The sequence below is a fragment of the Anneissia japonica genome, unplaced genomic scaffold, assembly GCF_011630105.1.
Source record: "Anneissia japonica isolate Jap-2015-1 unplaced genomic scaffold, ASM1163010v1 scaffold287726_len2788222_cov184, whole genome shotgun sequence".
NCBI classification, from domain to species: Eukaryota; Metazoa; Echinodermata; class Crinoidea; order Comatulida; family Comatulidae; genus Anneissia; species Anneissia japonica.
Window position 1 is genome coordinate 212,196 of NW_022705125.1, and position 18,326 is coordinate 230,521.

General features: G+C 34.6%; 1 protein-coding gene across 1 annotated transcript in view; it reads left to right on the forward strand.

Annotated features, from left to right (window-relative positions):
* Positions 1-9,539: 9,539 nt before the first annotated feature.
* LOC117105342 overlaps positions 9,540-18,326 on the forward strand; it is a 25,840-nt gene continuing 17,053 nt past the window's right edge. The window contains exon 1 of the mRNA XM_033246464.1: positions 9,540-9,800. The gene's annotated coding sequence lies outside the window, so the exon portion shown is untranslated. The remainder of the gene's footprint in view (positions 9,801-18,326) is intronic.

Sequence of the window (18,326 nt, forward strand, 5' to 3'; positions counted from 1 at the left end):
TGAATGAGTCGACAAAATTCCTAGGAAAATATATAGGACGTAGAACTAGGAACGTAATCTTTACCTACCCGACGGAAAATTATTTTAAATTTTAATTGATATTATTACTTAATAGGCCTATTTATTATTTTATTAATTGACATTAATATTACAGGCTTATTAATTATTATTAATATTATTATCATTGTTATTGTTAGTTTTTTGTCTATTATTTTGTAATTGCCTTTGTTATTGGTATTGTCTTTATTGTTGTTTATCGTTATCGTTAATAAAAATGTATATAGGCCTACCAGTATTTGAAAAGAATTGCACAGGCTGATTTTGACTGTTCTTTGTTATTGTTGCTATTGTTAATGTTATACCGGTTTTCGTTGCATTTATCGTTAACTTTATATTTATCATTTATTTATTTAGTCTACTTAAATATTGGCTATGGGTCTATACATTATTTATAAATATTGCAAATAGTTATTTGCGTATAACTTTCATTTTCAATTTCTATTCAGAATTCATGTTGTATATTTATCACGATCACACGTTGTTTCCTTTCCTGGTTTTAGTTTCTATTCCAAAATCATGTTTGTATTTTTATCAAAATGATCACGTTGTCTCATAACCAAACGTTTGGCGCGCTATATATTAATGAGGTGAACACCGTCAACCAATCATACAAGATACGGTACCGGTACCGTACTGTATGTTGAAGAAAAAACTGTTCGCGAATAAACCGCTTAGGCCTAAAAGCAACCTATCCTCATGTCCATAAAAACCTTTTCAAATGTGTCTCATTAAACGGAATTATATCGATAGATGTCCTAACGATTGATGACAGGACATTGATGTCAAAGAGATCCCGCTAAGTTCTTTTTCAAACATTACATTTCAAGAAAGTGTCAATTTAGTCAACAATCAGAAGTATGGTTGCGTTTCATTACCTACTTAAATTAAAGTGGAACTCCACCACGAACGCATCTCATCTATACGTATTCAGCAGTCATGGCAGTGGCGGATCTATAAATTTGAAATAGAATGGGCCACGGAGTGAGAGGAGTGTCCAAACCACCTCAGCCCCACCATGGATTGGACATAGGTAGGCCTACAATATGTTTGGCTATGCACCTTTATTGCCGGAAATGGCACTTCTAGAATTTTTTCCCATCCTCATACTCCACCCCCCCCCCCCTACAAAGTTAGAGAGCTCTGACAGACGCTCCACCACCTCTTTGGATCCACCCTTACAGAGAATGTCCCGTCAGGGTGGGAGACATTATTGCTTAATACATCGACATGGACGCGGGCTCGATATTCTGTGAAGAAATTGAATGACACTTTAACAAGTGGCCGTACCTTGACATTTTCCAAACGAGTGTGTATAATTTGCAATTCTATAATTTCGAATGTATAACATACATGTAATTTGGACTTGGATTGCATTTTAATCTGCTGTGTCGTCTAAGATTACCGATCGAGCGTACTCATTAGCTTGGCGGCAGCCCAGGATTCGATTAGGCCTACTATAAAATTAATTGTTCCAGCGCCTTTGATTAACAATATAAACTACATCGTCAATCTTCACAAATCCACAGAAACGTGACTTGTGGTGTTAATATGGAATACATTATAAATGAAATCAGCAAAGTTGGATATTTGGTTCAGGATATTACACAATTAGTGACAATTTGGGAAGGGATCTTTTCTGTTGATTAAATAGCCTCGTTATTCATACATTTTCGCACACAATGAACATTCAATGACGCATGTTGATTAACAAAATGTGCTAAGGAACATATTATTAAAAATACCCTCTAAAGAGACATCTTATTATTGCTTACTAACACAGTGCCCATCGAAAATAGTTAAGCTTTTATTATCTTCGGATCGGTAACGCTTGCTTCTCTAATCCTGACACGTCGCATCGTATCACATTGTACCATCAGCGATAAAAAAAAAGTGTTTTGATCTGAACTTCATTTCTAAAAGTTAAATATTATCTAGTGATTGACGTGAGGATGTAATTACGACATTTTCATCATACCATGATCATAACTAACGCAGCACAACCGTTATTTGATTACACATGACAGTATTTTAGACATTAATTTGTATACTACTTGGCCTACGACAAATTACAAGTAAACTTCAATTCGTGAATTTCAAATCAATGACCAGACGTACCAATCGTCACTACCTACGTCTTTTATTTTTTGAAGTTGTTCAAATACATTTCACTCCAACTTTAGTAGGCCTATTTGTAGTTAGGTCAATTTAACGAATGGAAAAGGCCAATTAAACGCTGTGTTATTGTTATATTTAGAGAAAAAAATGCTTATAGTAGATCAGAATGGTTTCTAAAGAAGTCTGATTAAAATTGTGTCCTTCCAAATACCAGTACTTATTTTCGAAATATATAATGGTAATTTGGAGAATTATCATGTAGTTTTAAGATATAGATGCAGCCTATACTACGCGGCAGCCATGTGAAACATGGTGGAACTACGTTAATGTTCCCCAGTGATTCAAAGAGCTCGTGACACAAGTTCCCTACTCTAAGTCATTTTCACACATTTCAAATTAGAATCTCCGAGAACGTAATGTACTCACGGTATAATATAATATTCTACACTTAACACCATTAATACATACACAATTCTCGCATTGACAAAATTAAGTTTTGCTTTAGGCTTGCCTCTAGAGGGCGCATGAACCTGAACCAAGTGCAAAGTAATTAATATAATTAATTTTGATGTACATTAATTTTCGGGACTCAATTTCATTCCATTAGTTTAAATATGTTTTAAGTGTCCAACTTCGTAGATTGTAATTATATAATATGGTAACTATTTAAAGGTTACGGCTAGTTCGTCCGTTAGGTTATCCAACCTCTTCTCACATGCACACATAATCTGAATAATATTCAGTAGTGTCAGCTGTACATTTCGATTTAGATAGTAGAAATTATAGAACAAGCATTTGTAATTGTCAATTTTATGAGCAACCTATTTTTAACTTGTTTAAATTGGCGCCGGTCAAAGATTTTAACATATTTTATTTGAACTTAAATGGACATTTCCGCTAGATCATGCCCCTTGGATATTGTTGCTAAGGTCCAACAATACGACAGCGTAAACGTGCGTAAACACGTGCGTATGTTAGGCACTGCGTGTTTTTGTGAGACATGTGGTAATTCCTGGCCCTGTTCTGCTGTTTGGTCAGTTATTGATTGATACTCTGTTGGAAATGTCTATTCTGTATATATTATCTGGGTACCGAATGGACATGCCGTAAATAACAGTGTATGCATTCATTATTATGAGCGCATATAAGTATAGATTACAAGAAATAAGTTGATAACCTATTAAAATTTGCAAGACGCACAAGATGTGATGACGTAAGAATTCGACGAGACGTACTGTTTTATATCCATGACCGGATGCAACGCTTGAGATTCCAGACTAAACCCTCTTTTATTCCTATAAGGTCAATTTTGCTAATTGCTCTTGAGCAGTTGTTTACTAATTGCTGTGTATTATTGTCAATAGGACTAATAATACAGGCAATACGTGGATTCGGTGCGCTGTGAAAAGAACTTGAACTTAACAGCCGATCACGTTTTGGACAAAGTATAAGACTCTCGGTTTAACTTTCTCAATCATCAACTACTAAGTTCAATCCAATACCAACGTCATTCTTTGTCTAATTAATTAGTTAGGAATGTTTGTAGGCTAAGATGACCAAACGGTGTGTATTCTACTCGATATCTAGGCTGCGGCCAAGAATTCAAGTACTATTCCAAAAAATGAATACCCTTGATATTAACAATAATATTGTAGGCCTATTCGACGTCGACCTCCACAAATTAACACGTTTCCATTTTTATTTTGTGGTTGATGCGTACCTAGGCCTATATAATAAATCAATGTACATGTGTTGCTGATTAGTAAATCTACAAACTCTTCCTCTTGGATTCGGGTTTGCGATCGGTCCTTAATTCTCACATGGTTCGTATGCATCTATCTTATATTTTCGCATACATTAATGTTGTGTATTTCATAGGCCCTAGACGTTAGATTACATTCAAATATTCTAAATAAACAAACGTCATTCGCAATGTGATGTAAAGTGATAAGAATAAAGTAATTATAAGTCTACTTTATATACGGTATAATTTACGAGGCGATATTATCTTCGTGTCAGGCCGTAATAGGCTACAATCATAGAAATTATGCATGACTTATATGTTTCATAACATAAAGTTTATAAGCTGTTTCTATAAAATTACTCACGCTATGACTATTTCTTCGCCTTAATATTATTTTTATACTCTTATTAATGTGATGGTGTTTCAAAAATTTGAAACGTGAACTGTTGTACCAATGTTCTCAATAGTATCACATTGGGAAATACCGTAGTAAAACGTAAGCTATATCTGTAAACCTGTACGTTTGCGGCCTCAGATGAAACATTCGCAAAACTGATCACGTGGAATTATACCACAATATGCGAAATAGTCAACCACAAGGATGACAAACAATCATAAGGCACACTACTCCTTTTCATTTACATTGTATTTAATACTAGTTTCCTGGCAAAATTAATCTAAACCCAACTACACTATTGCAATATCCATTTAGTAGTTTTTCAAGCATTCAAGTATATTTTATATTCATCAAATTCGCAGTAAAAACTGAAAAATGAAATACAAACAATCAAGCAACAATATTAAAAACAAACAATAAAAAGCACACACAAGAAAAAATACCAATAAATTATTAAGTTTATAAAGCATAAACTCCATTGTTTTCTTTTAAGCTGCAATTAATGGTATTTTTAAAAATGTTATATTGTTGAGGCATGGCAGCAGCGAGGAATTGGAATTCATCCCACCTTCCCCTTTTACGCTGCTTAACGCCCTTACGGGGAAGAACGGCTCGGGGTGGGGGCGCGGCATGGGAACATTGGCCTATACTTTGGTTGTGTTAAAGCATGGTTAAAGCAAAGTTTGTTATAGTAGCCGAGTTTCTAACTTAATTTACGACAAGGAATCGACTGTTCCTACGTCCACAAAGAAAACACTTGTTTATATTATTTTGTATTAAAAAAAACCAAAAAAAAAAAAAAAAACCGGAATAGTAATACGGTACGGCCTTCAAAAGTAAAGAAATTGAAATTAACTATAATCAGAGTACAGTTTATAATCACCACGTTACAATACACAATTTGTTGTTATGCAACATTGGTTAATGAAAGGATTCAGTGTAAAGATTGACAGAAATTAATTAGCTATAATTTCGATAAGTGTCGACAAGGCTCCAGTCGGATTTATGGCGTCCTGTAATCTTGTCAATATTTTTATTTTGATACGATCTGATAAGCTACCATTGTCAATTTCAACTATTCTAATATTTTCAATTATGAAATTAATTGGAATAATTACACAACTTATTGCAGTTTTTGTTGCGATTGAAGAGACGTTCATGTTTCATTAACTCGGTTCAAGAGACGTTTAGATTTGGCGAATTAATACGGATGTTTTGGCTTGGTAACAAAACGTAGAGTAGGCCTATATTTTTGTAATATACCGGTAAGCTATCATGTTTTACCGCACTTATTTCCCCTTGCTGTAACAACTCAACCGTACGTACATGCTTTTTGTATCACTGATACTTTCGGTGCTATCGTACCGTATTTCGTCCCCACTCTCCCATTAAGTTAAGCCTGCAGTATGTCTACGTAGGCTTAATGTTGGATGGCGTTCTCTAGGTCAATCCCTAGTGAACATGGGCTAATCATTATGGACTTTGTCCCAGGGCAATAGTTATTGCCAGAGAGAAAACTTTAGGAATCAAATCCTCAGGGGGCGGGGGAGGGTGAGGGTGTGGGGATCATATTGAGCCTTTGGGGCATCAATATCACAATATTAAGGCCGCTTTCTATTTATTTCTGTTTATACATCATTTAAATGAGTTGATTCATACCTGAACTTGTATCTTCTGACTGCTAAAAATAAACTGTCGCTGTTATGATAAATACATAAAAAACGGCATTCAGCATAAAACGTGCTTTCAATCCTTGAAATTTATTTATGAGAGACCAGACGCTACGTAATTTTATAAAAATGGATTGTCTGGTGTGAAAATAGGAAGGAAGAACTAAATTTGTGAATTATTAAAGTCCAATTCACAATGTACTATTACGCTAATCCTACTTACTTCCGTATACGTTATAATAATAACTTTTGGTCAATGTTGAGTGGTTTGCAACATTAATAAAAGTTCAAGTCACAGATAATGTGAAGTCTACTTTTTCGATACCGATTTTGAAGAAAATACTTCAAATAAATATGCGCTTTGGATATTTAAAATACCGGCCTTCTTACATTTTAATATTTTGTAGGTGCGCCAGAGGTATTGTTATAATAGAGACCCTCTCTTAAGACACCTCTATGGACACCTTTTCGGCCGTAAAATGAATGAAAGTATATCTTCACTAGGCCTATAGCCAACTTCAATATAATTTAATACATTTATTTTCCAGAAGACATAAAATGTGCAATCCTTTTTTGCTCCCGAAGCCAAAGGTGTATCATTTTATAGTGTTGTTGTTGTCGTTGACGATCGCCTGCAGTATACAAATACAAATTCAATTTAGACGTTTTACCGGATTGTATAGACGTCACAAAATAAATGACTCAGTGAGAGATTCAGTGTGATATGATTCTACAAAAACTGGACAAAGTCGAAAGTTCCTGGTTTATCATGATGCCAACTAAATATTATTGAATATATCTTAATTTAATCGAATATTTAACTGTGCAGTGACGCCACTCTTCGTAAATGAGAGTCACTTATAGCCATAACATCATCAAAATATTATACGCGATTTACGATTCATTTGTCTTCGTCAAGTATTTTACCTCAGCCTCAATTTATTCTTGTTTTGTTCTAAATTTTTGAGTAATTTCAGCATCAGGGTTCTTATAAAATGTGTTTTTATAAAAAAAAAAAGTGTATGCAAATAATACAGGAATGTGCGCATGACGAGGATTTTTTCCCCTTTTTCAACAAAAAAAAAAAAAGTGTACATATCTTTAAAACTCAAATTTAGGTAGCATCATTTGCAAAGTTTGTATAAATGTGTTATAGGCCTATCTCTTTTGAAAAATCCGTTCAATTAACAACGTTTCTCAAATAGCAATGCAGATTGTCTAAAGTCATGAAAAAAATATAACGTCAACATTGTATTAAGTGCTGAAATCTCAACCAGACATAGACATTTATGCATGGTTTATGTTATTTATTCTCAAGATTAATGCGATTTACTGGTTCCAATCTATCATCAGTGCGCATTATAGAGTTCCAGCGTACAGATTGACGATGTCAATGAAAACATCATTACTAAAAATAACATTAATGTTTATTATGATTCAGTGATTGATTCACACATTATAACTACGGGTATCCAATGTATGTGTATAGGACGCATGCAATTACAGCATAATCCCATGGGTGCAACTAAAGTACGGAATTAGTACCATGGGAAGTTACGGCCCGATTAATGAAGGTGTGTCCGAACCGTAATTAAGATTTCCGACGCCCTGGGTAACACTAATTCATTTCATGGGCACCAAAATGTTGTATGGCAATCGATGATGATGCATTGTAATTATAGAAAATTTGAATTAACTAAAATGACATGATAAACTGTTAATGATGTCTTTCGATCGTGATTTTGAGAGATAATATATCGGACTATATTAATCCATAGTCTAGCCTATTATAAATTATATAGATTATGCCTAACTCACTGAACTTGAAATAAGCCTTTAATTTTAAAAGATTTAACAGAATTAATACATCGCATGAAAGCATTTGTCTAAGCCTCGTGTACGTGGCGATGTTTTATTGCTGTTAGTTTTGAGAAATATATACTTTAATTTGATGATGTTTCTCGAATGAATAAATAAATAAATAAATAAATAATAATAATAATAATAATAATAATAATAATAATAATAATAATAATAATAATAATAATCAGATTCAGATTTATTGATCGATCATATAAAATACATGAAATTTGTTTTCCTGAGTTGTAGTTCATTAAAATATAAGTACACAAAAACATTCATATATAATAAAAATTGAGAAACAGCTACAGAAGAATACCATAAAAGGATAAAAAACAGGTTAGTTAACATTTACAAAAATAGTTAGGTTTTCAGTTGATTAAAGAAAAGATTATCAGAAAATACTCTAGTGTTTATTTTTTGTGTATTCTTAAAGCCGTTTTAGGAGATCTCGGTTTATAATTCAACTAAATTCTTTAAATTAATAAGTGAGGAAATACTGTTTCGTTAAATGACTCGAAGGCATCCGGGATGCGACGTTTACTTCATTTTCACTTTACAGGACAGTAGGCGTATTTGTCAAATATTTAGCACAAAAAAACACGAATTATAAAATGGCCATTGATACTTTGAACCACTGATGGGAGAAGATTAATTTAAATATTTAAATTTAATCGGAAATATTATACGCCTCTCCCAGTTTCAATGCGAGTGAGCTATGTAAACCACACTAATAGAACATTTCCTACAGTTGGAACAAAAAATCATCATAGCACGACCATAGGAATTACGGTATAACAGGGCCATATCCAGGATTGCAATTTGGGAGTTACTGGGGTGTGCAAAGGTGGACAAACTGAGGTCAGACGGCTGGATCGTCGCAGCTTTAATTTTTTTTATTATGAAAACTTTTAATGCCTAAATAATGGCATAATGATAGATTGCTGGTTCAATGTAAAGATTTCCTTTTAATCATTATTACAGAAAAAGACCCCTCTGGAAATTGGGACGTACCCCTCTTGAAATAATTCCCCGAATAATTCCTGTGTTGGGATTTAGAGGGTTATCCCAGATATCAACATTGATGAATTCTTTTCTGAACTTTGTTTCTCTGTATTCTGTTCGTTCCGGTTTTGTGATGTTAAGTTGATATCAAATATATCAAATCAAATAAAATCAAAATAAAATCAAATAAAAAACAAATTTTATATTCAATTCTTTCTCAAATACCTTAAAATGTGGACCGTTTCCGATTTGGTGAACAATAATCAAGCTTAACAGTTGACCAATCAGAACAGGGCCAAGAATACCTGTTTGTCCCACAAAATGCACGTGCTGTCCACAAACGCACGTGCTGTCCTACAAACGCACGTATATACGTGTGTGTGTTTTGGGACCTTTGCAACAACATCCTGGGGGCGGGGCTTAGAGGAAAGTGTTTAATATGATAATGATATTATACCGCATAATTTGTGGTTGTGGTAGGCCTATTACTACAACGGTATGCTTTGATGTATGCATTGATGCCGACTGGCACACAAGCGCTGATGTTCATGTTTCGAATATTGAAAAATTAAATTATAATAAGAACTTTGATATATCTTAATATCGTCACTTTACTCAACGATTCAGACAATGGCATTAGGATAATGTATACAAATGGGAAATACAGAAAATATGGATTTACCAATAATACCTGGTTTGTATTGAAAGACGTGAGTTGACTGATCATTCGAGCGTGACAGAATTGTCTGCAATGCAGTGTGGGTAAATCGTTAGATCAAGCGAGCTTGTGCTCTACAGAAAATTTCAGATTCTGTCTTGACACAGACATTCTTATAATTTTTTTCATCTCTGACACAATTACTCCGATCTCTGATCTAGAAAAATATTTACACGGAATAACCGGAGAGGAATAAGGCAATAGCTTGTAGTGTTGTGGATTGGCAAAGAGGTAGGCTCATTGTTGTTGCATTTTCCTTTATTAATCGTTATGGTTATGTTACAACTTTAATATTATAATTAAATCAACCGAGGATGAAATTTCAATTTTAATTGTACTGCTGCTAAACCTGGATTTTAGTGCAAACCATGGTATATTCATTATATCAGTACTAGTACACAGGCCTATTGCAATTTGTCTGGATTCGGATTCAATGGTGTTATTGAACACAGTAGTTTATATTGGTACAGACCTATTTATCCTGGTATATTGGTAAATGATATAAACCCACAGCATATGGACAGTTCATCATGATTAATGACAGGGGTCATTGGCACAAGATCTGGTTGTGTTACTACTGTATCTATATTCTGATAAAATAAAAATGTGCAAAACTAGCCTAAGTCTGAAATTACTTTTATACATCACAGAACAGTGAACAAATAATAGGCTTAATAAATGTAATGTTAAAGGCAAAAACTGTCACTGAGACGTACAGGATCGCCCCAACCCGTTGGATAGACTAACCACACACCATCACAACCCCGCCCCCTTTCTGTCGGCCACGAATTGTCGGACCAGAATAGAAGATAAGGGTTTTTTTCTAATTTACAATTCTCTCTCTCTTTTTTTTTTTTGTGTTTTTTTTTTTTTTTCCCCCCTTTTTTTTTTTTTTTTTGCATATTTTGTTCTAAAACGTCTTAGAACAGCTTAAAAAGACGCGGATTTGTCCTGTTTTTAAATTAACCTGAATCCCACCAAGGCACGCTCCTGAAAATCATGCAGGACGGGGCGGCGCCACTTGACCCCGCTGGCTCCGCTCCTGAATGTAAATCCTCCACCAAGTTTGAGGAGGGGGACATTTTACTTTTTTTCCCTATTTTAATACTTAATATCATTTAATAGGCCTATATTGCATACAGTATTGCAGTCCCTTTGGGAAGTACATGCGGACACACTTACTATCCCGTGGATTTAGTAGTAGTAACTGTCATATAATTCCTAGTGGGTGAAGATACCGGTAGTTTAAGCACAGACCCTATCGTATATAGGGTCTGTGCTGTAAGCAATGCAAGTACAGTGTTATCCAACAAGACACAAGCAACGCAACTTCACAGATACGTTTTAATATTACGCGGTCATTAAAAGTCATTAAACTATTGTACAATTATACCAGCACATGAGTAATATTATTTACAAACTTCTAAACTAAAACTTGGCAACTTAGATCTAAATATACAGTAGGCCTGTAGGTCTACCAATGAATTGAAAGCAATATCATGGAGTATTATTTATATCTCCATAAAAATATAACGGCTTCATATAGATCGCAGTCGCAATATTAGAGGCCACTGGCAATGGCCTTGACACAAAACACAACAAAACACCCGGCACGATAACGGCTGGTATTGTAAACTCATCAATTCACATGATGTATACAGTACCGTATACACCTATGTCTGTGTTCAGGTTCAGATATTTTAGCAACCTAAAAAGCAAACCTTGTTTACAGTGCTGATATAGAATTGCGCCCAATGTATTAATGATCTCTAAAGATCGGTTTAACAAAAAAATAGGCTACTGTATATCGATGTGATGCCATTGCTGTCAGAGCATTATTATTATTATTATTATTATTATTATTATTATTATTATTATTATTATTATTATTATTATTATTATTATTATTATTATTATTATTATTATTATTATTATTATTATTATTATTATTATTATTATTATTATTATTATTATTATTATTATTATTATTATTATTATTATTATTATACTATTGTTATACTATTGTTATTATTAATATTATTATCATTAATATTGTTATAATTTTTAATATTATTATTATTATTTTAATTATAAAATATACTTATTTAAAGTATGTAAGGATAATGTCACATTTAACGTTTGGTCTATTTGTTATATTAGTAGAGCAGCACGTATAAATCTAATTTATTATTATTAATATTATTACTTAAGTTATTTTTATATATTAACAAAGATTTGAGGCAATATAGTTTATTATTCCACCCCCGCCCCCGAGCAGTTCTTCGCCATTGATTGTTTATACCGTCCATATCTCATCACAAAAGATTAATTCAATTTGTAATGGATTCATCTAAGATAATTGAAAAGAAAAATTGATAGCATTCTTTCCTAATCTCTGTGGCCTCATCCAAAAATGAATATTATTGCTGGACATTCAGCGGTTCTTATGACCATAAAACCTGCTCCGCCATTTTGTCTATCGACTTATAGGCCTACGCATGTCACGTACATGTGTGTCAAAAACTTGATTTACAGCATTCTTAGCCGAATCATTCTTACGACGAATCCAGCTCCGCTGGCGGTTCTACTTGAACGCTTGGCGACACGATGCCGTCATGGTGGTACACTGTAGTCCGAACGAATCGTCATTAAAAACGATGAGTACGGTAGCGTGCGCCATCACGTTGCGTTCTCTATAGAAATGGGTCAGGCTGGCGAAGACCGTGGGCGGGAGAGTGTCCGATGAGGATTTTTTTATATTGGCGGCTGGTCTTTTTGCTGAATGTTTCCGACCATCTTATTCATTTTATTTTCATTTTTCTACTTCACACAAGAGAGACTAGTAATTATTGATAACTTCTTATTCCGATAGTGACCCTTATACCCCTGTGTTCTCACAATAACAATATTTGGAAAAATTTCCTGATCTAGGTGGTTAAAACCAAAGAAGAGTCCGCTTCGATGGTAAGCTCTGACATTATTGCTTTTAAAGGAGTCACAAAGTGAAATTAAAGATGTTCATATTAAAAATTCGGTCAGGAGCATTTTATTTGCTTCGTGAGAAACTGTACCCTACCACAACCTGAAAACCATGAGGGTGAGTTATCCTATATTCATCGCTATACTATGACAACAATGTACGACCCGATACTGTATTAAATCCTTATGGCTTTTGGGATTAACAATATATAGAGACCTGATAGGCATTGATTATACCTAAGCCTAATTCAAGTTTAGTAGTAATGCATTATTTATTCTATTCTAGTTCTTTCTAATTTTAACGGTGTTGCCACTCGTACAGGAAATAGTAAGGTCCTAATTATCATCTGCTTGCGTTTTGATATTGTGGAAGTTTTCATTCATATTAATGGCTAAAATTGCAATTATCCCATTTTGAGTTAATAGACAGCTATGTTTATCTTGTATTAGTCATCAATTTTGGCTAAGATGAAAGAAAGAAACGGATGGTGAAAATAAGGCCTCTTTCCCTCTTTTTTTTTTTGTATAATATGGCCACCGCGTTCAACAAAACACGCAGCCGTACATTTATAGACATACGGGTACATGAATATTTATTACTTCCGAGGATGTTTATTTCTGTTCGGTGTTTTTTAATTGGTGTTCTCATCTTCATAAAATTAAAACATTTAGAAAGCAGAAAAATGGGAGAATTGGAGTTTGTTTTATACTAAATTTCGCAGTGTCAAAACTCAGTAGAAATTTGTGATTGATATGCCTATAGGTCCAGTGGAAGTTTTCTCAGGAATGGTGTAGGCCTATATGGGGTTAATGACATGCGAAGGGCTGATGAGTGGGGTACTGTAGATAAGATGGGTAAGTGAAGGAGGCTAGCTGGGGAATGTTGTGATATGAGGTAAAAAACTAGGCCTATTTCAGGTGGTTTGCTCAGCAAGTTTTCAGTAGGGGTGGGGGTGCGTCAGGATAAGGAGGAGAAAACATTTCGGGGTATGCGCTCCAACGCTCCTATTAGTTTAGATACCGGTACCAACTGAATATTCTCAAATTAATATGATAATTAATTATTCTATAAAGTCATAAAACACGTTGCTATGGTTATATTTCCATATTATTGTTGTTATGCTTCATTAAGGAACCGCATCCATAAGTACCCACTAGATGCATAATGTGGTGCAAGACTATAGCAGCTGCCTGAGATATGATGGAAACTGGAGCTGTTGCCACGATAAATCGATGAATGTGCTTAAGGCAGTCGGGTAGGGGCAACGATTGTGATGTTCTCTAGTAGACAGTTTGGCTGCTCAAAAGAAGTGTTGAGTCATACGTAATTGAGGTTATTTTTTAAATAAAATAATCAAGAGTTGGCCTTACTAATTTGACGTCAATAGCTCAATTGATGAAGCAACTGAATGTAATTGGAGACGGCTTAGGTGTGCAATCCCGATGGGAATAATATCTTAATAAATTTATTAAAACAAATCATTCAAACATATGGTAATAAAGGGTTACTGTATTCCGTAACTTTTATAGGGGCATGCATATTAATATCAGCATTTAACGCACAATGTCTCAATTCGTCACATTAATATGTAATTCAATTAATTCCTCACTGGTAATAAATTAGGCCTATATATTATTTGCATCATTTGCTTGACAAGAATATATATAGGTCATAGGCATTGGCACGCCAGTATAGGCACACTCCCTAATACTATACTACTTTCTACTACTAAGTCCTCAGAACTTAGGCTTTGATATCGAAGAGTAGACTCAATAGGCCGATGTTTACAACAATTGACAACAGACAACAACCACAGCAACAACACTCGTCCAACAAAAATGTCCTCCATCGTTTTAAAGTTGATGGTTTTGATGTCTTTTTACATCCTAGTTTTGTAGCCATGAACTTGCAAATGAGAACAGTTAAACGACCATGTTATAAGATACGTGTGATATCGGAAACAAAACAGTAAAGCACGAATAGTTGTCATAGTGACGGAAATTGTGATAGATTAAAAACTTCTAAACACTTGTGTAATGATGCCCTAGGCGAACATTTCGACGGTTGTTACATTATTCGAAATATAATATTAGACCTATAGATAAGTGAGAAATCTAGACAAGACCAATAGAAGTGTTCCAAATTATGATGGATGTCACGCGTCAGGCAACATTTTATGAGAAAAATCTAGATTCAAGATGAGTGGAACACGGTCTGAAAGGAAGGTTTTGGGTTGTTCTTTTTATATTGTGGTTTTCAGGGGGCTATGTCTCCTGGAAGCTTTAGACTTTTAATCTCTCATCTAAATGATTTTACACCATGATTAATAATCATGTCGGGAGGGGAGATTCCGCCACTGAGATTGGTGGTCTATATCAGTGGTTCCCAACCTGGGGTCCGCGAAAAATAATTGGGGCCCGCCAAGTCAAAGGGATCCACTAGATTATTACTTGTTAATGATTGCATTATTTTTGTTGTCTTACAACAGTGTGATCATGCCTTGACAATCAGGGGCGGATCCTGACTTCGTTCACTGTAAATTGTTTTAACTGGCACTATATTTGAATTCCAATATTTTATTGGTGATCTGATGGAATCTCTTAAATTAGTTTTTATGTATTTTTTATGTAAAGATGTTTAGTATAGGAGATCCTCAGGTAATGTACATCTTGTTTCCATATTTTCTCTTTTATTGCTTTTACCTGGATATTTATTAAATTTCAAATTGTTGGGATGTGGACAATGAGTATATTTAGACATGGGGGTCCGTGAAGACTTCTTACATGTCCAGAGAGGTCCGTGAACCCCAAAAGGTTGGGAACCACTGGTCTATATAATGTCTAAAAACGAAAACATTGAATTGTTGAAAATCTATCAGGTATTTAGTAATTTAACAACTTACAACAAGACAAATCGAAACAATTCAGTTTTCGCTTAGTTACAGATTGTTTGCACTAATGAAAAATTAGTGCACGGTTGGGAATAAGAAAATAATTCTGGGTATTACAGTGACGACGACACGATTGATCAACGTATTGTCCAGATGTTTATAAGGTCATTATCACACGAACAGTATTAATTATCGTACCAATACAGTATCCTATAATACAATATTAAAAGCCTAGGCCTAACCTACATCTATTTTTCATAAATGTCCATGAAGTCCCTTAGCGCATGGTGAAATGATGAATATATAGGCTAATACCTGTATTCGCGAGCTACTTCAACACCTTTCATATTTGTTTTCTAATTGCTAATTAGTAAAATCCTGCTATCTTTCGTAGTAAATTGGCCGTGTATTCACCTGGGGTAATCTTGTGTTTTCATAGTGCTAATCGTCTTCCTAATCCCATGTACATCAAGCGAGCAATGTCAAGGAACTGTGCGACCGTACAATATTATTTTAAGAGCTCAGGATTAAGACCTTCGGGACTCCAAGACGCCAGGGCCCACGCACTTCCGGTGCTGCAGCCAACGGCGGATCTTGATTATGAAACACTACGAACTGGGGAAGTAGGGGAGTACTACGGTTCTAGATCTCACCCCCATAAGATGCTTTCCGTCCCCTCCTTGAATTGCACATTTAGAATGGGGCATTAAAGATCAATTGCGGTATTAGGCTACATTTATTGAATATTTATAGGCCTAAACATTAACAATTTGATTAAATATAATTAAGGCGGCGTAAGTTGCCATAGCTAGTTTCTTTGCTGTTTGGCTGGAAACTAGGAAAGGATCGAGCGGGAGGCTAGCGGGCAGCTGTTATTTGTCCAGCAAATTGACTAACCCAGGGCTAAACTTTTCATTCTGCACCAATTTGTCTGAAGTAAACACCATTTTATAAGGCTGATGGTGAAACCTAAACACGTTCAAGCTGTTTTTATGCTAACATACCGGTAATACTAATAATTAGGCTTTTCATTTTTACTTGTATTTTTTTCCTTGCTTTCGGATTTTTTTTTCTATCATTCGCTCTTTTTCTTCACGAACACTGTTCATCAACTGTTGTATAGTCACCCAAATGCCATAAACATTGGCCTCATTACTAATATCACCATATAGGCCTAGGCCTTTTATATATGTGTTTCATTCCATTTCATGATCATGAAAATGTCAATCATTCGTAAGACCTAGTAAACTTAGTACCGTAGTTGATTGGGCCTGCATCATTTTAACTATACAGGGAAAGTAATTGTTATTTTGTAGCTCCATGGTTGGTCGACTGGCGGTGTTTTTTGTCATTTTAATAAAAATGTGGATATTCATCACTTAACACGTGGCGTACTGAAGGTGGTATGATTCTAAAGTGTTGGTTAATGAAGATAACCGTATGGTAAACCGATTTTGACTCAAATCGGAAATTGATAAAATTCGATTGATGTCTCCAATCACAGATTCATTGTTTTAGCATATTCGTAATTTATAAGAACGATATGCTCACGATAGGCCTATAGGCATATGTCTAATTGTCAATAAAGTTCTCGGCATACGAAATCAAAGAAATAAACTTTTATAAATTATATTCACAACAAAGTTGGGCAGTATCGTTCTTAATATTGGGTCAACTGAAATATCACCGTCCACATCTATAAAAAATTTTGGTGTTTATCTTGATTGTAATATGTCAATGTCAAATCACATTGAAAATATTTGTAAATCTGTACGATTTCAATTGAAAAATGTATCACGGATTAGAAAGTACATTACTAAAGACGCATGTAACCATGCAGTGAGAAGTCATGTACTCTCTAGACTAGATTATTGTAATGGTCTCCTTACAGGGGTTACCCAGGCACACATTAGGAAACTACGAAGTCTTCAGAATTGGTCTGCACGTCTCATATATCGTGAAAACAGACGTAGTGATGCCAGACAACTGATTAATTCTCTTCACTGGCTACCCATCAAAGAACGCATTTTATTTAAAATTCTTTTATTTGTGTTTAAATTTTTCAATGATCAAGCACCAATATACTTCAGTAGTTGTTTAAAAGTTCATCATACATTACGACCAAATCTTCGCTCTGAATCAGACCTTTTTTCGCCTTTCATGCCCCTTAGTTCATAGTAGATCAGGTGATCGTTCCTTTAGTGTAACAGCAGCCATAGAATGGAATAAACTCCCTACAGTTATTAAAACAACAAATAATGTTGAATCTTTTAAAAAACTACTGAAAACATATCTTTTTTCAAAATTAACTTGAGCTTATTGCTTCAAATCATTATTCAACTCTGTAAACGCTATGATATAGTTTTCTATGAATAGCGTATCTAAATACTAATACTAAATACTAATACTAACAAACGCTCAGGAACTGCCTGCCATACGTTTGATAAATTAAAATAAATAAGAAATTTTAACAAAACTGTATTATGATTTCTCTTTTAATCTCTGTCACTACTGAAATAGAAAAATTGCACACTGTAGGCCTATCAGACACAAAGACCTTCTGTAGACTTTGCCATAGTCAGTGCCATATAAAGGAACCACAACCGTTTGAAATGGAAAAACCCCTAAGGTAATCATGAGTTAGATGGAGTCGCATCAGTGGCTGCGCCAGGATTTCCCCGACGGGGGTACAAGGTTCCCGACGGGGGTGTTGATGTCCCCGACGAGAAAAAAGTGGGCGTGGTCGGGCGTCGCTAAAACCTTTCGAACGTAGCCCCCCCCCCCCGAAAATATGACAATTTAGGGGTTTCAAATGCTTATTTAATCAATTTTAGAGTCTATTAATATGTAGAAAATACATATAATTTTTTGGAATTTTTTTCTCCCC